The sequence below is a fragment of the Ochlerotatus camptorhynchus genome, unplaced genomic scaffold, assembly GCF_037179485.1.
Source record: "Ochlerotatus camptorhynchus isolate MF236.1 unplaced genomic scaffold, CSIRO-AGI_Acam_v1.1 ptg000202l, whole genome shotgun sequence".
Lineage (NCBI taxonomy): Eukaryota > Metazoa > Arthropoda > Insecta > Diptera > Culicidae > Ochlerotatus > Ochlerotatus camptorhynchus.
The window spans coordinates 870,449-896,899 of NW_027040692.1; the positions used below are offsets into that span (position 1 = coordinate 870,449).

Consider the following 26,451-nt stretch of genomic DNA (forward strand, 5'->3'; position numbering starts at 1 on the left):
GGTAATTGGAAAAGGTCAAATCGGAAAGCAATGTTACCTAAGAGAGTTGTCCTCCCTTTCTGTCTTTCACAGTCTGCTAAAGGCTAGATCTCCGACTCCCGTCTTAACGAGTGCGAGTCGTAAAATATATGCTTGGGGACAAATCGCGGCGATTTCCTGTTTCTTCGAAGTCAACAACACTTGTGTGCTCCGGTGCACTTGACTCTGTGCCACTGACTGCAGAGAGAATGGCCACGAACTCCCCCTCCCCCTCCCAGACAGACGGGGAGAGCAAATGAGAAACACGTTACGTCACCAATTTCAACTTTTATATTATATAGAGGTCAAAGCTCTCTCGCCTCGCCACGGCTCCACTTTGGAGCACTGATTGAACTGAACTGAGCTAGTGATGGACGGACTGCGCCGTTTCCCATCTAACATTATTTCTCAACTGACTGAACCGAGCTGTGTGTTGTATTTAATCGACATGATACGGTTATTCGTTCTTTTCTCTGCGTTTTGCTCTTGCTCTCCCGTCTGCTTGATGGTTTGGTACGCCAACCGCCCGTTTCACCACCCTCCAAATCTCACCCACCGATGCCAACGACGACGACGACGATCTAGTGGGCTGGCTTGTTCCGCTACGAGAGCATACCAACATACCTACAGACCATACATACACAGCAGTGGGCCGCATAACTTTAACATTTCTTATGCTCTCTCAGCCCAACAGCAGTAGCAGCCTCAGCAGCCCCGGCCAGCGCTGCCAGATGGGGTGAATTTCAAGTGGTGTTTATGAAGGTGGTTGTTTTTGATCATTGATTGGTTGGCGTTAAGTTTTTCCGCTAAGTATTGATTAGGTTGGAATTGATCGGGGTAATTTTGTTTGATTTTGAATGGTAGTAGAGGAAGTGTATGTCTAATAGTTTTGGAGATATGGTATGGTTGATATTGTGTTCCGGTTTGTCATCTTCTCCCCTATGATCCAGGATTTCCATGAACTTCCGGAATATCAAAAGCTTTGTAAATTCCTGAAACTAAAGAGCTTAAATCTCTGAGTACTTCTGGAAGGATTTCGGTAGATATTGTATTTTAATATTTCTCCAATAAATAGTCGAGCAGTTTTGGGACGACCGTCTACCAGATATTTTAGGAAAAAATAAGTTAAAAAGTGTAATAGCTTTGCAAGGAATGCACATAGCCACAAACTGCTTTCAACAGATGTAACAACATGTGAATATTATTTTATTTTTTTCTATAACAATATGAGCTTGAAAAGATATTATATAAAAAGTTAATAATTAAAAACTAAGTTCAAAGGGGTATAAGTTATAATACGGAAAATAAACAGCATGTGGAGTGGGCAACGCTGGACATCTCGAAAGCGTACAACCGGGTTTGGACGTCAGATGTCATCAAACAACTAGCAGATTGGGGCTTGAAAGGCCACATCCTACATTTTGTTAAAAATTTCCTAACCCACCTGACCTTCCAGGTTATAATCGGCAACTACCGATCGAACACGTTCCACGAAGAGACGGGTGTGCCCCAAGGCTCCGTCCTTGCGGTTACCTTATTCCTGATTAAAATTAATGGAGTTTTCAGCAACCTGCCAGCGGAGATCTTCATCTTTGTTTACGCGGATGACATTGTACGAATGGCCGTCAAAAGTACAATTAAAGCCCTCCGTATCAAGTTAAACCTAGCCGTCAAATATATTCACCGATGAAGCATCGATGCCGGTTTCGAGCTGTCGGTGGAGAAGAGCGCTTTCGCGCACATCTGCCATCACAACCACCTATCTCTGACGTCACCGATCACCATCGGATCTCAGGCCGTACCGCAACACAAATCTGTTAAGATTCTGGGAGTTCGTATTGACCGCAGCCTCTCATTCGTACCCCATTTCGATGAAGTGAGATCTAAACGTCGGTTGAGGTTAAACCTCATTCGCTCGATCGCCAGACGCCACCCAGACAGCAATCGATACCTCCGGATCCGGATATCCAAAGCCGTCATCGACACACGACTCACCTACGGGATTGAACTAATCTGTATGTCCAGAACAACCCTAATCGAGAAACTCAATCCTGTATATCAACGAGCAATCCGAATCACCTCTGGCCTTCTCCCGTCAACCCCGGGTTTAGCAGCATGCGTCGAAGGAGGTTTCCTTCCCTTTGACCGTCTCATCACACTCACTATCTACCGCCGAGCCGTCGGGTTTCTCGAAAAAACTACTTGTTCGAGCGACGGAGTGTGCCTCCTAGAGGAGGCAAACCAGCTCCAAAATTTCTATCGATTCGACAATTAAGAATAAATTTAAAGCAGGTGCTAACCCCCTCGCCGTGAACCAGTCACACATGGACCTTATACACCGTCGATATAAAACCACACGATCCGCTATTCCGATGGTTCTGTCGTACAAGGTAGAACCGGAATTGGGATGTCTGGCCGCGACATAAGTATATGTCACAGTCTTCCCGACCAGTGCAATATTTTCTCTGCTGAGGCAGCTGCAGCCTACGTTGCCATCACCAGGCCGTTTAATAAAACCATCGTGCTTTTCACGGATTCAGCCAGCGTTGTAGCCGCCCTCGACGCCGAATACCCCACACATCCGTGGATCCAGGCCATCATCCAGTCCACTGCACCCAACACCACCGTTGCCTGGATACCTGGCCACTGCAACGTTGAAGCCGACCACCTCGCCTCTTCTGGTAGACTAATGAACAAATTGACAAGCGAATTTCAGGTCCAGACTTAATAAATTGGCTGTTAAAAATTACATGGGAGAACTGGAGCAAGGACTGGTTAGGCAGAAGAGATTTTTTTATCCGTAAGATAAAAGGAGAGAGGTATCGATGGGAAGACCTACCTGACCACCGGGTTGGAAAATGTCTCGACTTCCCTGGGCATAAAAGTATGATAGGACTTGCCACACAATTATACCAATGCAAAAATGGTACAGACATCGAAAGGTCTCAATTAATAACAGTGGAAGTGCATCTAGAACACTAAGTTGAGAGCACGCAATAAGCTAATATGCGATATGCAATAAGCTTGAAATGCGAATAAGAAGAAGAAGACCAAAAATATCCATCAGTACCATCTCAATGGCGCGTTTATCTAGATAAAATTGATAAATAGCAGATTTTTAGCGATGGGCCCAATCTTAGATCCATAGGCCAACATTGGAGCCATTTCCCCTATTAAATTGATTTCTTAACTCGTTATCAGTAAAAAAGTTTGATAGGTTGAAATTCGTAAGCAATTTGAGAATTATGTTCGTGAGGTGCTCTGTCGATGTCCATGTAAATAGTACAAGCCACTCCTGGACGATATGTCTTGGATACAAGCTCTTACTCTTAAGTTAACTCTTTTATCAGTCATTTGTGGTCCTGAAAAGGACCGATGTGTTGGAAGCTTGGGGCCAGTTTAGAACAATGCTGTGGAAATTTGTCCTCTATGTTCTTGGAGATGATAGCGGTGCGGAAATGAAATGTGTATATATGCGGTAACATGCTTTGCATCAATTTAAGCCCCTTCTATTAAGAGAATTCGGCAAGATTTTTTTGGCATAATTCTCTTGATAGGAGGAGCTAAACATTTGCTTCAAAAGGCATAAAGATAGGTACGGTCTGAGATGCTCAGTGCTTGGTATTAATATTCGGCGACTGTGTAAGGGAAACCACTTTTCCCATCACGGAGACGCCTCGTTCTCTGATGTTAAAATTACGCTTTTTGGTGCACAAAACGCACGGAAATTTTGGTTTATTCAATAGATAATAAATAAAGATAAAAATCGATTGGAAAAATTTCTTACTAAAATTTTTCCAATCATATAAATTCGACATTTTTTTGCTTTTTCTAGCGTCCTTGAGAAACGAAGTGTTTCTGGTTATTTGACATGGTCATGTGGTATTCGGTCATTGCGAGAATTTTTTATTCAATACTTGACGCATTTGACCATTGGCTACTGGGTACATAATCAAAGAGCTTTGGGGGTGATATAGCCGGCAGCAAGGCGAGCGAACGTTCAAGGAAAATTAACTCTTAAACAACCAAAAGTTATAGTGGTCGTGAAAAGGACCGTTTTGTCGTGATGGTTGAGTAATACTGTGCTATTAGGGTGTTCGCACTCGGCATAGATGGCCCACAGCGGTTCACGATGAGCAACTGAATCCTATTAGCGGTTGAGGGCAGCCTTGATAGCTAGCTGCTTGCGGAGAGCCTTTCGTTGTGTACTGGAGAATACCACCACTCACCACACGCGATGATTGAATGAACAGCGTTTGGTGAGACCGGGTGGAATTCAATTTTTGAATCTGTGTTAGGGAAAGCAATTTTCGCAGGCAATCGGTGACCATTTCAATTATAATAGTAACAAATCCTTAATTTTAACAGATTCCTAGAAAAATTTCCTATCGATTTGCGTATACAGAATTTAAATCCATCATCTCTGTATCAAAATCAGACCACTTTCACCGACTTTCGACCGACTTAAGATTCTGAAATTGCACCGTCAATGTTGCCTTAAAAAAAATATGGTATGCTAGATTTAAACATATTCAGATTCGGATCGGATCAACCTTGACAAATGTTAAAAAAATACTCAAATTCATGGTGGTCCTGAAAAGGACCGTTTTGTCATGATGGTTGAGTTATGCTCAGCTATTGGGGTGTTCAACACGGATGAGGCTGGCGAGCTGTTATTTGGAACGAGGGTGACCCCAGACAACCAGAATGCACGTATATTCAAAGTTGTTTTCGTGATATACAAACATATATATAAATAAACAATTCGTATAGAATGCAAATAAATGGCATATACGTACAAAAGTGGAGGCCATATACGAGCATATTTTAATTTAATTTTAAACCAGTTGATTTAACATCATATACGATTTAATCTGTAATAACAAATTCATTTTGAAATGTCTTACGATGTAATCCGATTCAATTTGTGATACAGTACGACGGAAAAATGAGTCATCGTATATAAGTCGGAAATTTGCATGCTATACGACTTAACTTAAACAAAATGTGAGGTATACCATTCTTATATGCGATTTTGACTTAAATTGTAACAATTTAAGATACTGTCCCTACATTGTTATACGACTTCTAGTTATCTGGGACGCGCTTGGCATAGATGGCCCATAGCGACTCACGAAGATGAATCCCGATCAGTAGTGGTGAGGCTTCTTCCTCCTTCTTCGGTGAATGGACGCTCATGTGGGCAGCAGCGCACTGCTTGCGGGCAGCCTTTCGTTGTATACAATGTTCAACGCCACACGCCGAAAGCATTGCTGCTGCTGCTACTGACGATGACGACCAACCGGACACCACCACACACGGTGATTGAATAAGCACCGTTCAGGGAGACAGGATCGAATTCGATTTTGAAATCTGTGCTAGGGAATGCGATGTTTACAAGCAATCGGTGGTAATTTTGATCACTATTGCAACAGTTGGAAATTTGTTTCATTTTCAGTAGTGATCTATTGAAAATTAATAAAGTGTTCAATTTAGCAGATTCGTAGCAAAATTTCGAATCGATTGGCTTGTTTAGAGTTAAAATCCATCTGCTATTGACAGAGTTATATGTGGTCAAAACCAAACCACTTTTCGTAATGCGGTCAATTGTCAAATATGTTGCTGAAAGAAGTAATCCTACGTCAAAAAAGGCTCAGGCATTAAAAGCATTTATATCGAAAATTAGGTTACTACCGTAAAGTCCCTATTGAAAAGTTCATTTTTTAAAGGTTCATTAAAAATACAAAACTTTTTAATAAGTTTCATCAAATTTAAGCTAGATTTTTGAAAGTTTGAAAATTTTTGAGGCTCCATGATCGCAACAAATTGTCAAACTATGTCTCATAATTTAGATAATTTTTTGAAGCCCAAAATTGGATTTTTGTTTGGGTCTGAGTTACACAACTATCCTAAAAGCACTGGGCCAAGCGTAACTGGATCATTGGACCGAATGTGTGATAGATCGATAGAAGGGATTTTTTGAAGCTTACATGAGAAAGCTCTCAATTAACAAAAAATTTGAGGCAAAGCCAGATTTTTACACACTTGTAAAAATTTCGAGATTTCAGGCTTTAAATAAAATTAATTTTAAATATGGCGTTATTTTAATAAAAAAAAATTAGGATTCAGACACATTAATGCATTGTGGAGAATTTTTAAGAAAATGCCATATGATTTTTAATAAGAATTGTAGTCCAATTCACTCCCTTTAGAAATTCTGTGGTCCGCATAAAGTGACGTCGATAATGGATTCCCGGCCATCCCTGCGAAAAGTGCTGGTGGTACCTTTATTGAACAGCCTAATTTCCAGCTTCGCCATAGCTTCCAGCAGACTGTGCCCTCTTGCGTTGGTACATGTGTTTCCCCACTCCACTGCCTAAGCATTAAAGTCTCCTCCGATGACTACCCGTCTTCGTCCGATCAGCTCTTCGGTAAGTCCAACCAGTGTCTCGTGCAACTGCTCCATCGTCCATCGGGTGCGTAGCAACTGCATATGAATATTCCGTTTATTTTGGCGATCACGAAACCTTCTTCTTGAATGGGGTATCTGTCCATAACTTGTATGGCAGCCATCACAGCTCTATCCGCCACCTTTTTACCTTTATCGGGAGGGACTCGATACAGCTGTGCAGTGTCGCAATAATTGAGGTTTATTTGAGTTACCTCTGTCATTGTTGCGACAAAACAATTAAGTGTCATTTGGAGCGAGATGCTTGATAATTCATGCTTAAAAACCAAAAAGTTCAGCAAAATCTTCAGGCTGATCCAATTTTGGTAGACAAAATCTGGGGTAGACAAAATCTGGAGCTGGTAAAATCGGGAAAGCACTGTACTACAATTCCAATCAAACATGTTCCTGAGGACATTTGCATCGTCCATTGCGAAACTTCGTGAAGAAGCATTTCAATCGGTTTTGAGATAATAAAGGTGAAAAAGTGAATAAGTTATGGGAAAATTCATTCACTGGAACGAGAATGAAGATAGCTGAACGAGTGTTAATTCTACCAAGTAGGCGACTGCACATAGAGTCAGGAACTGACAGCAGTAGAATGAAACAGGCGAGAAACTTAAGGAATATGAAAAACGTTTTCATCGAGAGCAAACTCGAAAATGATCGATTGAAGACTGAACGATGTGCATAGATATAACGGATGTTCAATAAAAAAATTAAAATTTTTTCAGTCATATAGCTAGTAAAAAAAAAAATATTTTTCAACGAATTCAGTATTTTTTATTAAAAACATAATGTTTATTCTTCAGAAAACCGTCAATGAATATTGGAGAAGGGGCCCTGGTCAGCGGTACGACGCAACTTAGTCGCGATGCTCTCACAAGAGCACTGGACGGCACTGAAATCATTCTCATTTTTTATTGAACACCCGTTAAAATCAGCGAGTGAGTCATCTTTGGTTCAGATATAAGATATTAGATTAATTTTATCTCTTAAAACAGAGTTCTAATCTCCATACCACAATTGTGTTTAAAGCTACTAAGAAAATAAATGATTGATTAACTCTACCAAGCCACCTGTTTCAAATAAATTTACCTGTTTGAAATCGATTCAGTAGATATGTGATGTTCTGAAACTATTGAAATCATTGTAACAAGATTATTTTCCAGGTGCATTTTCGTAATGCCCGACTATTTCCTGGTTTTTCCAGGTGAAAATAAAATTCCGACTTTTCCTGGTTGACTTGCCACCCTGTATTTTGAGCATTGTTGACAGTGATAATCACTGCGATTGAGGACTGCGCAGGATAGCAAAGTTAGAAGTCTTCAACATTAGGTTATATTTTAGTTTCGACTACATAGGGGAAATGGCTCTAATGTTGGCCTATGGATCTAAGATTGGGCCCATCGCTAAAAATCTACTATTTATCCAAAGAAGAAATTATGAATATTATTAAATTTTCGTGTAATGGTAAGTCTCCAGGATCAGATAGAATTTATTTGGAATATATAAAATGCGCAGATGAAAGTACTGTTAGTATGTTAGTAGATCTAATACAGAAGGTTTATATTAGAATCGAGATGCCAAGAGACTGGAATACAACACCGCAGATACCAATTCCAAAAAAGCCAGAGCTATGGAAGCTGGTCAGTTTAGGAGAATTTCATCATGAAATGTAGCTTACAAAATTTATGCTAGATGGCTTACGAAGAAGCTAATTAATTTTGCTGGTGAACCAGGACTGTATCAGGCAGCTCTCACAAGTAATAGATTGACTGATGATCATTTATTCATCACCAGAAGAATTATGAAAGAGTATTGGAACGCGGGTAAAGATCTATATATTTTTGCATTAGATATTAAAAAAGCTTTTGATACGGTCAAAATACATAGTTAGGACGTGCTGTTGAAATTGCAAGTACCATCCCGTTTAGTCGATAGGATTTTAGTTTGCGTTAAAGATGAAATGACAAGGATTGAGTGGGAGGGACAATTATCTAAGGAAGCAAAAACAGGAAAGAGAATTAACCAGGGGTGCCCATTATCTCCAACATTATTTAATTATTTAATACAAAGTGTTTAATCGAAATAAGCTGACGAAATCCCGGGACTTAAACTGTTAGATTTGGGCTACCTAGAATTGCCAATAATTTCAAGTTCTTATAAGGTTTCCCAAAAATAAATCTAAATCGCTAACTGAAATAACTCTGAATGGTAAAACATTCAAGGTTAGTGAAAAAATAGATATTTAGGAGTAACACTAACTTCAATTCTAAACCGAAAATTGACAAACAGGCAGAGATGCTTGAACGCTTATAAAACAAGTCAAATTGTGGTAGAGTTCTGTAAAAAATTCAAACCAACATGGGAACTAGGAAAACTTATTTGTAAAACTATTAGAGCACCTTCATGAATATATGGTTCAAAAGTGTCAGTTTTGACAAAGAAAAGCAGAATTTCGATGGCAAATTTCGAAAAACTAATACTGAGAAATATATTTAATCATTGTAAATAATATTAGATTCAATGCAAAAAACTAACAGAGGGTTAAACGATCAATATAAAAATAAGAATAAGGCGGTTAAGCTACTTCGGACACATTATGCACAGGGAAAGGGAACATCCTCTTAGAAAAGCTTAGTTCAATAAAAGAAAGAAGGAAACCCTAGTTTAACTTGGAAGGATTCTTTGGAGTAAGATAAAAATAGATATAGAGAATTATCAGAGAGAGATTGAATGGAGTTAGTTGAAGATAGAGAAAAACTCAAGAAAGCAGCTGAGACAATTTATAAAGATAGTTCAAGCGAAATATCAGACGGGGAATCTACGGATGAAAACGAGAGTGAAAGAGATAAGTACAAACATTGGAAAAAAAATATTCAAGAGTAAATGAAGCCAAGATACTCTTACATATCAATAAACACGAAATTCAAGTAAAAATATGTAGAGATAAAGGTTAAATTAACAGATAGATGTGAAATTCATACCAGTTAAAACACAACATAAACAAAGACTTGGGCTGCACACTACTTATGAGGGATGACGAACAAAATGGTTTCAATAAAAAAAAAAATTAAACATGATAAGATCGTTCTAAAATGTTGCTATCAAGGTAAGTGACTGTTATTGATGAATCATCATATGAAACATATACACTTATACATACATTTGAATACATATGCAAAAGGGAAGGGAAGGTCCAACAGGGCAACCGATTGAAGCGATTTAAGGGCTGGTAGTGAGTATGTGATTTAATAGTAGTGACTTTAGTGACTAAAATAACAAAATTAGTGACCAAATAGTGACTTTTAAACAATAAAAAAGTGACTAGTAGTGACATTTATTGGTCAGAAAGATATGGTTTCAATCTTCCATTGATTTCGATTGCCACTTCGAGAAATTTTATAAACTCACAAACCCGCATTTTTCATGTTTCTAAAAAATAAAACAAACCCATTATCCTCAAAAAATAAATATGAATTGAATAAGCATTTTTTTAAACAAACTATTTACTAAGCTGATCTTAGCATCAAAAGCACACATTGATGATAAGATCGCAAAATGTAGGCACAGATAAAAATGTTCAAATTCAAAGATTTAGACAAATTTTGACAATAATAATATACAGACAGTAAATTTTAAATATCTAGGATATTGATGAAGCGATGCGATAAGCGATTAGTATTTTAATTAAAAAAAATGTTCTCCTATTTGTAGCCGCTATAACGCACTGGTCGTCTCCATTTCTTCCAAGAAGAGAATCTTCTGTAACACAAGGAAATAAATTCATAACCACAGACAACCTTTCTAGATCGCAGTTTTCAAAAACCTCTCATTACTGTGGAACGAAGAAAATTATCCCAGATGGAAAGATCACGGACATAAAACAAAATTTGAATGCGTCTCGGTCTAAAAATCTCGATCGTGAAAAATTAGGGATTTAGGGATGCATTTTAGAGTTTTGGACAAAGGGGTAAGTCACTCAGAACATTGTGCCGAAATTAGATTCGGCACAGCTTGGGCACATCTTCGGCACAATTTCATAGGCATTGGATCATGTTAAATAAAATGCGATCACTGCTAGACAACTGTCATTGAAGTTGTTGACAACATTATGTAATTGAATATACCAGAGGAACTCAGACCAGCAGCTAAAATATAGATCTAAATACGAAATGTAGGTTCTAGAGTGGGCTCAAGAGACAGAGGCAGTAAATCAGACCTCATTAATACCCTTAATTCAAATAATGTTGCAACTCACACCAAACAAACTACAGACATCTATTCATCATCCTCTATAGTCGATCTTGAACCATGTTTCCCACCGGTTCCAACTCTTTCCGGCCGCTAATAGACCGTTGCTTTTCACATCACGAAAGGCTAGGTTTCTGTTCTGCCTTTGAGGGCATTATAAAACCCTAAAACACAGAACTTTTATTATCCTATGAACACAAAACACCAAAATTTCGCACACCCGCCACTTCCCGCGTCATCCTCAATCCGATTTATCCCTGCGATTTCAAACAAAACATTCAAGGTGTCAGAAATACCGGGTTGCCGGGATGGGTATTTTACAAACAATCGCAGCTTGCTCTATGACCGGCACAATCGGCTTACTACCTTAGGTCGTTTAAGAAGGTGCTGCTTCATAATCGCCCAGTACTTCTCGATGGGGCGGAGCTCCGGAGTGTTGGGAGGGTTGAACATTTTCGGCACGAAATTGACCTTATTGTCCGCATACCACTTCAGCACGTCCTTGGAGTAGTGGCATGAGGCCAAATCCGGCCAGAAGATTGTTGGGACGTTGTGGGCCTTCAGGAGAGGAAGCAGCCGCTTCTGGAGGCACTCTTTTATGTACACCTGTCCGTTCATCGTGTCCTGGGTCACGAAAGGTGCACTCCGCTTCCCGCACGTGCAGATGGCTTGCCAAACCAGGAATTTCTTCGCAAATTTGGACATCTTCTGAGTGCGGACATGCTCCGGAACGCTGAACTTATCCTTGGCCGTGAAAAACATGTTGCCGGGGATCTGTTTGAAGTTGGCCTTCACATATGTTTCGTCGTTCATGATGCAGCATTCAACTTTCGTCAGCATGTTGAGGTACAACTTCCTGGCACGGGTTTTGGCGGACTTGTTCTGCTTCTCGTCGCGATTAGGGGCCTTTTTTACCTTGAACGTTCGAAGCCCAGCCTTAGTTTTGGCCTTCTGGACAAAACTTCGGCTTAGGTGCAGCTTCTTAGCCACATCCCTAACGGAGGCGTTCGGATTTCGGTTGAAGGCCCCAACTACGCAGTTGTGATTTTTGGTGTTGTACGGAATACTTTTTCCTTCACTTCTGGGCTTCCGATCGGTGGTCAACCGTTCCTCGAACCGCTTAATCACTCGCGACACCGTGGAATTCGCGATTTCCAACGTTTTAGCGATGGAACGATGCGAGAGATCCTTGTTCTCGTGATGAATGCGCAAGATTTTATCACGCACGAGCTGTTCTTTCGACTCCATTTCCGCGAGTTTTGATCACATGACTTTAAAACTTGCAGGATGTAAATAATGCACTATGAACTAAATCCACCCAAATTTTCATTAAATTCTACCCAACGGTTAAAAAGTTAGAGCAATTTCATAGTGTGGCCATTTCATCGTGGACACCCTTTAACATTTCGTAGATAGAGGGCGGGCTCTTCTCCACACTCATGGGGCATCCTTCAGGACGATGGCTTGCTCCATTGCGAATTATATGATCTTGGTTGCTGGAAGGAGATTCTTATTCTGTTCCCGGTGGGATTCGTGTGGGTTTTTCTGCTTACGGGTCCACCCCTCCGTTTTGGCCCTTCATACAGCGCCAAGCTGAATGTGATTTGTCAGTAGGACTTGATCAAGCCGTCTAGATTGGATTGCCCATTGCTATGTGCAGGCGCCTTGCTACATGAGTGGTAGTCTCAATCATCATCATCATCATCATCATCATCATCGCTAAAAATCTGCTATTTATGAATTGTATCTAGATGAACGCGTCATTGGGACGGTACTAATGGATATTTTGGTCGCTTTTGAAAATTTAGTCGATTGCTGAATTTATGTATGGGCCCAAATTAGGGGCATTTAGGCCGATGTAAATCCATTTCCCCTGTTTGGGTGGAAAATACTTCCGTTCCGAGATGTTTAAATTTCCTCCAACTGTAATTTTAATCTAGATTCTTTGAAGGTTGCAAACGTTTTGTAGTCTCCCAGTATTATATTTTTTGTTTATCTTTTAAATAATTTCCAGCATCCTGAAACTTTGATTCCTTACTCGAAATCTTAATGTTGTTTGGAAACCTTATTCATTTTCTGTTTTTCCAGGATCCAGAATCTTAGTAATTCGAAATAAAAAAATGTCCTTTAGCCTTGAATTTGTAAACCATGTCCGTAATATTGGATGCTTTTTCTTATAATTTGAAGAGATCTCGGACAAAGTCTGGAATCAAAATAATAACAAAATGGTATGAAATATTATTCTCAACATCAATATGAATAATAATTTTGATATCAGTTTGTTGATGACATATTTATAACTTGAAGTGAAATCAAAATTTGTGAAAACATTGTGATAACTGAAGTTGTAATCGAAACAAAATAAATTATTAATGAGTTTGATCGTTTACACGTCAAACGACACAACAAAAACGTCAAATCATATGTTCTCTACAAAAAACTCAGCCAGATTGTGGCGGCCATAAGCGCTCGTAAATTGCTGGATAGGAAGGCACCACCACGACCACCTGAGGAAGGCACCAATAAGCAGAGCTGGTAAATATCACGGCCATCATGTGACGATGAGAAAACAGGTCCTCTCACCATCAGGAGACAAAACTACCTATCATTAGCTTTCTTGTCATTTTTCAATGATCAAACGCTCATGAGAATGCGGTTCTTATGCGGTTTGGCATCAACATATCTAACTGATTTAGATGAATTTAAGCAAACAACTGTATGTAATCGGTAGAGTGAATATATTATTAGGATTTCCTGAGTTCAAGTATCTTCAATAGCATTAAATGAGCTAGTTATTACGATGATCACAACACTGTCACGTTCTGTCATGACAAAAAATTCAATGAGATTTTGAAGAAAATCTCTATCATCGTTTTCTCATACAATGATAGTGACGGAAGTATCTCTGTAAATATCGCGCGAGATCTTTCTTTGAAATTGACATTTGCCAGCCCTGCCAATAAGTTCTGAAATATTGGGTCAAATAACAAACGTGTCGTTCTAAATCACAGAAATGGACCTGCAAGCCTAAATCAGATAATCTCATCTCAGAATTCCTTTGGAATTGTGTCTTCAAAGTTCGATTCCCTTTGTATTTTTCACAGATCCTGGAGTCCTCTTCACAATCGTCATGGATTTTTTCACAGTGCTACATCAGGTTCTACTCTAAACTTACACAATTGACTTGGAATTCTCTTTTAGAGTTCTTCTTAATACTCTCTAAACAATTTTCTCTGAAATACATTGCTATTATCCCTAGAATTTATTCTAAACTCTTCTCAAAATTCATTTGGATTCAGCCAATAATCAGGTTGTATTTTTACTAGTACTAGTTACTAGTTTTGACTGTGTAAATTGTTAAAATTCGTCAAGCCAAACAAACATTTCAAACAGTTTCTTTTCTGCATAAAAATTTGCAGGGAAAAAACCGAATTATCATCATCACCTTTCTCTCAGCTCCCAATGGCTCATCTGCCTGCGGTACACCTTGACTTCGAAACAGGCCCATTAAATTATTACGCCGATGCAACATTCAGCACTCCAAATGTTAAGTGTCATCTGGCAGCGCTGGGTCCGAAGATGATCAATTGGCTATCGAACGAACATACCATACGACTGCTGCTCCTGGGCTACGACTCTATGCTGCTCCCCATCAACACACACCCCATTCGTTCAATGTACCGTACCGTGAGTGAGCGCCCCGGGTCCGGACAGATTTCAATGAACTTTATACATGCGTGCACGCTCCACACCCCGGTGTGCGGTCGTCGGTCGGTAGCCACAACAGAGAGTGGTGGCAGCAATTGAATTTTATTCGAGATCGAGATCAAATTGACGACACCATCACAACGACACGTCCCGATCGGATGGATGGATGGGATACTGGGGGCCTCCCCTAGCTCAGTCTGTAAAGGGGCAGCTATACAGCAAGACCATGCGGCTGGGTTCAATTCCCGGTCCGCTCTAGAAAATTATCGACTTCCCTGGGCATAGAGAATGATAGAATTAGCCAATTATACTAATGCAAAAATGCCCTCCATTAACAACTGTGAAAGTGCTCAAAGAATACTAAGTCCCAGTAGGGACGTAATAAAGTCAATGAAGAAGAAGGTGGGATACTAAAACCGAAAACATCCCGTCAAGATCGAGCTGGAAAATTGCTTACGAAGTCAGTTTTTGTTCATTCGCTGATCTAGTTCATCCGGATCGATTAGCGTGCTCCGTTTGCTACCTTCACACAGACTGGATGGAATATCGCGCCGCTGAACTATCACCATCAAGAGAGCGTAAAAAATCGCAGCTTGACATTAACTTGTCTTCACGTCGTCGTCGTCGTCGTCGTCGTCATCAATCGCGCAGACAGATACAAACAAACGAGCGGAATGAAAAGTAGAAAAAAACAACAACTCAACGTCGTGAGCAAACTAATCTGCGCCAATTTTTTTTTTCGTTCGAAAGGTCAAGTTATTCCGTTCACAGTCGGCCAGTCAGCAGATGATGATGATGATCGATGACGATGACGATGGCAGCGACCGAGATGCAAGACAGCGATATTTTATCGGATACTAATAACACGTAGCTCTGCATTCACGCTCTGTATAAATAACATACCGCACCTCCATCAACCATCATCGACAGCAACCTGGGCCTAGAGCTAGGTGGTAGTCATGTAGCCGATCATCTCGCGGTAGTGGACCAAACGAACCATACACCTTGCACTGCCCATTGCTGCGGGGCTGGCGGAGTCCCTTTTAGACCGTACGGTAGTCTTACTTATGCTTGTTTTTTTCTTTTCTTTTCTTTTACTTGTAAAGTAGTGAAACCATACTATTCATACAGCCAGAAGGTACCAACCAGGCAGTTGTTGGTTGGGAAAAGTAAAAGATCAAATTTTCCTTCCTCGCTCTTGCTGCGTTAGGTGGGCGAATCATCGGAATCAACAATCGTCATCGCCTCGCAAAAGGGCAGCGCTGGTTGGTGTGGAATGAGTGGTCGGAATCGAGGGGGTGCTCACATCAAGGTTACCAGTGAACTATGTACTTTCAGACTATTAGAATGATGTTTTATGGAAATCCTTTTAGCTTTATTGTATTTATAGCTTGTCATACGAGTGTTTTACCGCTTTCTTAGAGCTATTTGAAGCACTTTCACAGTTATTAATTGAGAGCTTTCCATGGGCGTAGCCAGGATTCAAATAAGGGGGGGAGGGGGTGTCAAAAAAACTGTATATGGAGAATTACGTCAGACCTCGATTAGCTAACTCCATTATACCAAACGCTATTAGACCGGACGCATCACTAAGTCTCCACGGAGATGAACTAGCCTACGGCTAAAAATCTCCTAAATAAAGAAAAAAAAAAGCATCATCATTTAATCGAAACTGGATTCTCTCAAGTAGAAAGTGAGAACTAAACTGAAAAAAAATGATAGGGTAGAGCACTACTTCGGCTTAATCGCCCGTTTTGGGCCTATCGATCACAAAACATCATATAAATATGATTTCGGCGTGAGCGTGTCAAACAAACGTTAGGTACGATGCTTCTTTTTCAATTTTCAATTCAATAGCTGCAAGACGAAGTTTTAAAGAACGCAAGATAAGATCTCGAAAACAAAAAGCGCCTTGAAGTGTATAAAAAGCGCCCGCGAATTCAATTTTCTTTCCGTTCGATAGGCCAAAGAGAATCCCAATGGCGTTTCAATGGCTAATAGGCCCAAGAAAACCCGTAGGCGACCCCTTATCAGAACTAACGGTACATATGGAAAGGTAAATAAATTAAGAAGTCATCTGTAATAATAACATTCTGTTTGGTGCTAAACTACGCTAGATTAAGAAAGACTAAGCGCGGGTTGTGCTTAATAGGCCGGGAATGGGATAGTTACCCGAGCAAAGTCGGTTAACATAATGAAAGCAAATCGATATTAAAGTTTGCAGTTCCTATCATAATGAAAACTCATTTTGATTTTAATTGTCGCGACAGAAGTCTGATTTCATATTGTGCTTTCATTATGCAGTCAACTAACTAGCTTAAATTGAAGTTCTGCTGTTAATTTCTTGTTTAAAATTTGATGCACTTACTGTCGTTGAACTAACGATTATTGTTTATTTGTTTTGTTTAACACATTTTAGGTCATTCGTGACTAAACCGAGGTGAGATTTGAGATCAAGTCTTTCAGTTTGAAAAGCATGGATGCTAACCATTTACGCCAGACCCGTATTCAGTTCAACATTATGAAAGCAAAATCAGTAATCAAATTGATTTCATTGAAAGCAGGACTAGTTTTCCGTTTGATTCAACAATGTAAAATGTTGCTCTCATTTTTGCTGTGTTAACCGTTAAGTCAACCAAAATGAGATCAAATGGAGTATTCAAAATAAGTTACATCATAACAGCAAATTCTGATTTCAATTTGATCTCTAACTTTGCTCGGGTAGCCCTACTCTGTTATTTTTTTTTAATAAATCTAGTTGATTTCAAAAAAAGTAAACTAAAAAGTATAAAGGTACAAGATTATCAAAATTTTAACTTATTTTTGAAACTCATTGATAGTTTATTTTGTTTGGATTACAACTTCAGCTATTACAATGTTGTCACAAATTTTGATTTCACTTCAAGTGTATGTCATCAACAAACTGATTTCATAATTTGTATTCATATTGATGTTGAGAATAATATTTCATATCATTTTGTTATTATTTTGATTTCAGACTTTGTCCATGATCTCTTCAAGTTATAAGTCGCAGGAAAATTAAAAAAATCCCGGATTGGGAAAAACATCAAATATTAGGAACATGGTTCACAAATTCATGGCTAAGGACAATCATTTTTTACAAATTACTAAGATTCTGGATCCTGGAAAAACAGAAAATTAATAAAGTCTCCAAACAACATTAAGATTTCGAGTAAGGAATCAAAGTATCCCCCGCGTAAAAAGTGACTCCAGTGTATTATTGTGTTCAAAAACCTTGAGATAGTTTAATTAGGCTACCAGGTCCCAGGGCTGATCCGGATCTTTACCCCATTGGAAAGATGCACACTTGTGTTGCCAGATCAGTGTTGATGCTTACCAAAAGTGCATTTGAACCCGCTTCTAAAAGCATATTAACAGATTAATCATCACCGTACATTGTTTATTGCTCTGTACTAATAATAAATAAGTAAGCACAGCATTTGATATTTTAGTAGGAATGCTGGATTTAGTCGCAGTAGTCACAGTAGAAATCATCATTTGATTTTGACGTAGGACTACGTCTTTGATTTCTATATGGGGGTACACTTTGTGAAAACCAAAAATGGAACATGTAACAAATTAAGAAAGATTTTGAACGTTAATAACTCAGCTGCCCCTGGTCCAATTTCAATAATTTTATCACCAATTGATCAGAAATATGGCTACGCATCGATAAAAATGCTTTCGAATGTTGATTTTCAACAAGAAACTATTGAAAAACTTGTAAATGTCCAGCATTGTCCAAAAGCGTCGAATTAGCTAAAAAATCCACCAATTACCTACATGCATATGCATCGCCAAGCGTCATCGCAAAGTTCTTCGAGATAACCGCCATCGGTCGTCTGGCTCGCCGTGGTGGTGTCAAAGTATCTCCAGTATGATCTACGAGGGGTGCTGAAGGTGTTCCTGGAAAATGTGGTCCGCGATGCTGTCACCTACACTAAACACGCCAAGCGTAAGTGGCCATGGATGTCCTCTTCAATAAAACGGCCCTTTTCAGGGCCATCAAGCTTACAACAGTAAAGAGTTGGAATAGAATTTATATGTGCCTGTTTGTCCATATTCAGAACCACAAGCCCCCAACGACCACACAAAATGCTCTCCAGAGTTGTAATCTTGTAACCAAACTTGGAAGCAGGGGTGCAAATGATTTTGATTGATTCTCTTAATCAACTTTCTCTTTGAAAAAGATTACTACAAATTTGGTACGCCTACAATTCAAAAACGGAAAGAGTTGAGATAATAGATAATTGATGAATTAAAAGAACTAAATGATCTTCTCATTTATTCCGTCTACTACCGGTCCTACGTCAAGCTTCCGTTCGTGCCCCTAGGCACAGACCCTTCTACTTTTTTTTGTTTTTTTTTTTTTTTTTTTTAATGAATCCTTTAGGTTTTGAATTGGATTTATTTCTATGGATATGCATGTTTGGAAAGAAATCATCACAAAGATTCTGCACTCGGTCTACAGCTTGTGGGCGGGAAGTGTTGTTTTTTGTTAAAACTATTTATAGAGTAAATTCTTAGAAATACAAAGCGAATGACCAACCAAGCATTAAGCACAAGACCTTCAAGAAAACTAACAACACAAATTCGAAGGATTTTCGACTCCGGACAGCGAAGAGGAGCCTTTCCACGGAGCAGCTAAGTAGATAACAAAATATTTACAGGTATTGCAAAACATGGTCCTCTGTACGTTTACTTTTCAACTTTTACTAATACTACTGTTACTCCGACTATCCTCTACTTGAAACACTATTCCTCCCTATCCGGCATCTTAAGCAGGATTCAATTGATCCCTGTGATTATTGTTTGTTCACATCGACCGATACTGAGTGGTTGCGGTACAAGCACATATCGTCGGTAATAGACGATTGTTGTGTATTGAGAACGCTTGCGCAAAAAGACTAAGGGAGGGAAACGGATTCGAAACTCATATGTCATTAGCCAAATACATCCGTAGACCATAGGTCCACCGTTGTATAATTGGCAATGCACCCGTGTACTGAATGGGAATTGTGGGTTCGAATCCCACCGGTGCCCTTGGATTTTTTCGCAAATTTTCTCACACGCACGTCTCTTGCCGATGATATGTGCTAACCTCTCAGTATCTTCTAACTGTCGCATATAACATTATTCTGTGCTGCCAAATCTTTACCTTTACCCTTGTACACAGTGATATTTTACTGGAGACCTGGCCCTATGACCCCCTCTGTGCTTGAAAATCGAAATGAAACTGAAATAGCCAATTCCTTACATTTATACAACTGAAAAGTGCAGGTTGTTATAAAGGAGTTGAAAATACGTTTAAATACCACTCTGGTAAATATGTTGATGGATCCACTGCTCTAAAATACATCTTTTTGACGAACCGAAGGTGTGTTGCTCAAGAATATGACATTTTTGCCATTGGTGAGAACATGATAGATACTAAGAAGAGGTTTATTATTCAGCTACAAACCTACCGAGCCAAGGACCCATCTCAAGTAACACCGCAGGTTTTATCTAGGTTTTATAGTATTCTACAAGTCTAAATCATGATCTACAGAACCCTCATCAAATCAAAATTGTTACTTGGACATGTTCGTATTCCATGCCCGGCTATCTTACTTTTGTTTGGATTATATATTCGGCCACTAAAGTTGATTGGATATTGTAATGTTGTGCAAAACATGTTATAAGACCAGAATATAGTTTTATAAGCTGCACCTTTGAATTGAGGGGCCTTATAGCCTGATCCGGTAAGGCACGGTATTACCAAGCCAGAGGCGGCGGGTTCGATTCCCGGTCGAGGGAATCTTTCGGGTTGGAAATTTTCTCGACTTCCCTGGGCATAGAGTATCATTGTGCTTGCCACACAATATACAAATTCATGCATTGGTATTGGCATCGAAAGCTCTCAATTAATAACTGTGGAAGTGCATTTAGAACACTAAGTTGAGAGCACGCGATAAGCTAATATGCGCTTAGCAATAAGCTTGAAATGCGAATTAGAAGAAGAAGTAGAAGACCTTTGAATTTGTATGTAAGATGCTATAAATGAGTTGAAAATACTTTTTGATTACATTCTGCCTCCTCAGCTGGTGCTGCTACTGTTTTACAAAACATCTTCATCACGCACTGATTGCGTTTTGCACGAGAATGTGTTTTTCCTATCTTTGATGAAAACATGATAGATACTATGAAAGGTGTTATTATTAATCAGAGTTGGTGTAGTGAGTAAGCTACAAACAAACCACGCCAAGGACAAGTGTTCGAATCCTGTGTTTGGCTTATGTTTTTAGTATGAGAGCATCTTTTTCACAAAAAAATTATTGATTATTATGATCTTTTCGAACACCATGTAATATGACCAATATTTAGCTTTATAAGACTCCAACTGTTGCGCTTTTAACGCTGTAAACAAGTATGAAATGAAGTAATACAAACCTTTAATGATTGCTTGTATTTATCAATAAACAGTATTTTCAACTTGTTTATAACTAACTGTGTTGCTAGGGTATTAGGGAATACATATTTGCAGCACTAAAGTCTAAATATAATCATGACGTTTTTAAAATTAAGTTGTTTTCTTTCGAAAAAAAAAAAGCCAAAACGTGGATCAAAAATATTCTTTGAAGCATTTTCAGGTTTCCAAAATGGATATCGATCGTTAATAATTAAGCTACAAACACATTGCTTGATTCGTGTGCTATTCTGGATGCTAGGTGAGAACCTTCTTTATCAAACTATGGGGCAGAAATAGCACAAAATCTGTTTATAAAGCTATGGCTATCAAAAGAGAAAGTCGATGAAGAGAATCGATCAAAGTCACTTAAACCCCTTTCCTTCTAACCCCCTCAATTATGATTTTTATTTTTAGATACTGGATTGAGAACGAAACGAAATGTGAAATTTTGGCTAATTTATAAGATTCCAGATGAAAAAAAAACAACCTTTTTGGTCCTTTGAAAGTTTCACGGCTCTGCAATTTGAGAACAAAATTTCAGGGTGGAAAATGATTATTGGGTTTTATTAAGTAACATATACAAATTAACGCTTTTTTCGTTGTCATTTAGAAGTGGCGCAAAGGGTCTTAGATCTAAATGTCGAAGGATGAGCTTTTTCAAATAAAATATATGCATATATAAGTAAACACATGATTTTGAGACCCTTCGAAATTTTTATCCATTTTACGATATCTTCACTCGTTTTTGAGATACATGGCATAGCGATGTTCCCACGTATGGACTTACACTTACACCCAACCGAAGGATATAAGATTTGCTTACAATTATGAGGGATTGATTATCGCAGGATGTTAGTGGAGATCGCATGAACGGAGGTTGAGATATTCCGAGCTGCGGTCCAATGCAACCGAAAATGGGGAGCTTATAAGTGCGTGAAATGAACCATGTCGAAAAAAGTTGATGGTTGTGTCCAATGCACGACCGCATTGTTGAAATAGAACTACGAGATTATTTTGCTATTCCATTCAATGATATATCATTGACAAAATAAATGGTTAAGAAATTTAATTAAAAATTCGAAACCCTTGATATTTTTCACGGATGTACCTTGGGACTTTCATAAGAATTCTCTTGAAATTATACTTCTAACTCCCCCCCTCCCCCATTAGAAGTCTCCTTACATTCTTCTTGGAATTTATAAAGAATATTCTTTAGAAATTAACCTGTTATCCTCTTTACAATCGTCATGTAGTTTCACACAGAACCACCTAATAATTCTACTTTGAACTTAAACAATTGACTTGGCGTTGAAGTCAAAACCCTATAAAAATACTTCCAAAAACTCCATTGGAATTTGTATCTTACATACCTTGATATCTCTATAATTCATTCTAAAATTTCCTCTAAATTACTTTAGAACTTTCATCAAAATTATCGAATAAGTTCTCCAAAGTGATTGTAGTTATAGTAGTTTTGAAGAGTATTATTTTCTCTCGGTAATTTAGAATTTCCGGCTTTTTCCCGATTTTTGCATTAATTGGTCACCCTGTGTCCAGTATACGTCTTATCCATCTGACTAACATTACTAGAGATAGTAATCTCCTATCTAGTCAAAACACAGAAAACAAAACTAACTCAAAGAGTGAGTAACTTTTGCTCATTCGTAAGGATACATTTCTAAAACGTTGGTCACTCAGCGCATGAGTAACCTACGTAAAAGCGAAGACAACAAATCAAGAAGACTGGCAACTTTGCCAGAATCATAGCGACAGATACAGTAGCGCTGCGATTGAGTAAAGGTGGAAGCAACGCATAGAAAAATGAGCAAATACACAAACCCTTCATCTGAGGATGTAATCTTTGCTATCAAATTCGTTCGAAGCATTTACCTTTGGGCGGCAGATGACGCGATTGTAACTGTCTAATAGCGTTCGTATAAGACAATGGAAGAGTTGCCAGTCTTCTTGATTTGTTGTCTTCGGTAAAAGTGACTCACTCTCTGAATAAGATTAGTTTTCAGTGAATGTAGACTACTTAAGCAAGCTTTTTGAATCATGGCGAATGAATTCTGAATTAAGAGGCCAATCATGCGATAGGCATTGTCCATCCGAATAACTTCACTGAATACAGAAACCTGCTTTCTGGTCGTGCTGCCAAGTTAAAACATGAAATTTGATGCAAATTGCACACTGAGCTTGTCTATCCAATATCCAATTTCTAGCCGAGATGGAAGTTAAATACATTGAAGCCCCGTAACGTGGGTAGATCACCTTTTCGTGGTACGTTACGGAATGTAAGATCTACCACCGATTCCTAGCCTTAACTACTTCAAACTAGGGGAACAGGATTTTCAGTAATCAAAGGAACACATCTTAGACCTTGTTACTTTTTATTCCTTGTTGATAGTGATAAGTCCTCGGGTTGTCTGGACCGAGGATGATCTTCAAACAAGAAAAAAATGAGTTAGTTAATCTTCACCTATGTGTTTCCTAATCTTCTATTCGTTTTAGTTTGAAGTGGTTAAGGCTAGGGTTCTGATGCATGGTCATTATCGGTGTCATTGCTTATTTTTGTTGCTAAGTAATCCAATTTTGACTGAAAAAGGGGCGCGCATATTTATAATAATAATTTTAACTGTGGATGTTTTTTTATTAAAATTTGTCAACGCTGAACTCGAACCGATATGTTTCAGTTTAACACAAGTTATCTTATGTTTTGGCAATGTTTTAGATCGAAATTGAATGTTTTCTTTTCCGAAGAACTATCTTGCGAAAAACAAAAAAAAAAACTAATTTGAAAATTTCAATCTTCTGCTTCGAACAGGAACATCATAAATCAACCATCACCTTTAAATCTCAAACCCAATCCTTCTCTGCACCAGTTATGACAAATGCCGAACAGCGAATTCAGAGTTTCCACTTGTTTGGTGTGGCCACTCTGGTGGTATGCATCAACCGTGCATAAGTATGTAGGTATTCTTTTCTGCTCTCTGACTTCGAAGAAACCGAGAAATCCCGACGTGTAGGTATTGAGTTTGCATCCAAAAGCAACACCCGGAAAAAAATAACAATACAATTACCATAAATTAAGATACAATTACATCAAAATCTATTGCCAACAATCGATATTATTGTACGTATATTGTACAAGAAATTTTAACATATTGTTATTACAATAGATTTACAATACGTCCATAAAGTAAGAATTTTCAACAATAGAACAACAATACAATTAATGGTAAATGGCTTATCTTTGTTCGGGAAAAAGTGATTTTTCCTATGGTTAAGATACATAACAACCCCCTTGTTCTATTGTAGATTTCTCCATTTACCATAGATTCTATAGTGAAAACAATACAATCTACGTTTATTTTATTGTTTTAGACAATATGATTTATTGTAAATACAATAAATTCTATTGTATTGTTACAATACATTTCATTGTCCGTCTATGGTTCTTTTTTTTACGGGCAGCGCAGCAAAAAACTAAATGCTAAACGTGCTGTGCTGTGAAACTCCGGGATGAGGAAAAAAGTGAGAGGTCCGGACCGAATCCCCTCGGGCTAGGAAGTAGAATGTACACCTTCTTACCTTTTTTTCGGTCCAAGATTCCGCTACTCGTAATCCACTTTCATGCTTGATGCTGCTACGACTACAAACACTTTTCACCTTTCGCGAACGCTTCGCGAAATAAAACTGCACGGAAATTTCTTCACGAAAACATGTAGTGTATTATGCCAGAAACAAATGGAAAACAAATTGTTGCAAGTACAAGCAGAAAAAAACAGAAAATATTCAAAGACACTACCGCACTAGACACAGTGCAGCACAACCCCGTTCGATCATACACACGAGTTTGACGTAGAGACCTGCCTACGAAAACAACCAGAGCCTCTTCTCGCTCTCCGCTGAGCTGCGGTATTGGCGGTGACGACTGTCTTAGGGCCGGGGAACTATCTTTACTCCAACGGTGTTTCTCATTAACGTGTGTGTAAAAAATAAGCAAAAATCTCCCTTCCTTTACTTTCTCACGTAGCATCGCAAACACAAACAACAGTCTCGTCAACGCCAATGCTTCCTGAATCACCTGGCTTGGCATTTGGATTGCGGTGAATGTTCCGACTTAAAAGTATGTGTGTATTGCTGGCTCTTTCTTGCTGATCGGTATTAATGAAAATCTGGCGTAACTTTTTAAAAAAGTCCTAAGTTGCAAGAGTAAACAAATCGAGGTAATCAATACAAACTATTGCTCTTCTATCATTGTATGTGGTTCAAAAACACCCATCCAAATTTACTTTAATCTATTAGATTGGTCAAAATTTGTCCGATATACAGTTTGAAATGATGCGTACTCGATTGTTACTTCGGACATTTGGACTGCCTAACAGGATTGGTGCTCATTTTCTAAAGGCGTGGCACTGAAAACCATTCTAAGGTTATTAGTAAAGGTTCTATAGTCATTTTACCAATGTTAGGTACTCTATTCTGAAATCTGTGAAAGGGAATCTAGTACTCATTCATTATGTCATTGAGAAAAATTGACTAGTCAAAACGTCCTATGTGATTTTTTTTCTATATTGTAGCATGAAATTCAAAGTAAAATTGTGCTTTTACCGTTTCTACTGAATTTTCAACGTTATTGTTCATTAATTACGGGCCAAATAGTAATGCAAAATGTATTGTTTCTAAACAATGAAAATAATAATCTGTCGAACTTGGATTTTCTCTAAATGGCGGATATGTTTCATTGGTCCTATCGAAAAGCTACGCGATGAATGTCGAGTCTGTTCGTCGCTGTTGGGTGGTAACTTCATTCAGTATCGTTTGACAGGATTGCATGAATGAAAATGAACATCGTGAGGGATAGGAAACCATTTTTATGTGGACGGGGGATATTCTCTGGAATACTTTATGCTCGCTTGAGGGGGTGGGTTATATGGTGGGCTGTTTGAAATGACGGTTGGGTATGTGGGTGATGAACAGTCATGCCTTGAGCGAAAGTCGTTCTGCAGCTTGTAATTTAATTAATTCACTTCATGAAAATTTAAGTATTTTTAGACACAGTGACCTAAATTTACGTGCTTTCTTAAATTTACATGAACCATAAACTGAAAACATACTCTTACATGTCATGTCGTAAATTTCAGTTACTACATTCATTTTAACTGATTCTGCTTATTTTTCAAAATTTGTAAATTTTACATCCCATTAGACATCAATTTCTGTAAAAGAGTAATCAATCTAATGAGTCTTCTCATGTATTCAGAAACACAGCATGACCTGTCTGTAGTTTTCCAACATTTCCAAAAAGTTCATTATGACAATTGTCGTGACCGGTTGAACAGCCGAACCCAGATAGATTTGCTATACGGACTTTCCGATCGCTGGTTCTCTGAAAATCGTTGCCGACAGGCGAGAGCGATGTCACAAGCTTACTCGTCTTTATCGGGTGGGTGCTGGAGCTCCAAATTTTTTTTAACTCCTTCTCTTTTGCTTGCTGCCGCTGGCTACTACTGCTGCTGTTGTGGCTTGTACCGCATCTGCCGATAAA

The 26,451-nt window shown here is 38.7% G+C and overlaps 1 protein-coding gene across 7 annotated transcripts in view; it reads right to left on the reverse strand.

Annotated features, from left to right (window-relative positions):
* Positions 1–24,771, reverse strand: part of Hr78 (Hormone-receptor-like in 78) — a 38,853-nt gene extending 14,082 nt beyond the window's left edge. For 3 of the 7 annotated variants that reach the window (XM_065223924.1, XM_065223922.1, XM_065223919.1), the window contains exon 1: positions 38–400. The gene's annotated coding sequence lies outside the window, so the exon portion shown is untranslated. Of the gene's footprint in view, positions 1–37; positions 401–24,483 lie in introns of those variants that run through there. The other 4 variants (XM_065223925.1, XM_065223918.1, XM_065223923.1 and 1 more) reach the window with 3 other exon arrangements.
* Between the last annotated feature and the right edge of the window lie 1,680 nt (positions 24,772–26,451).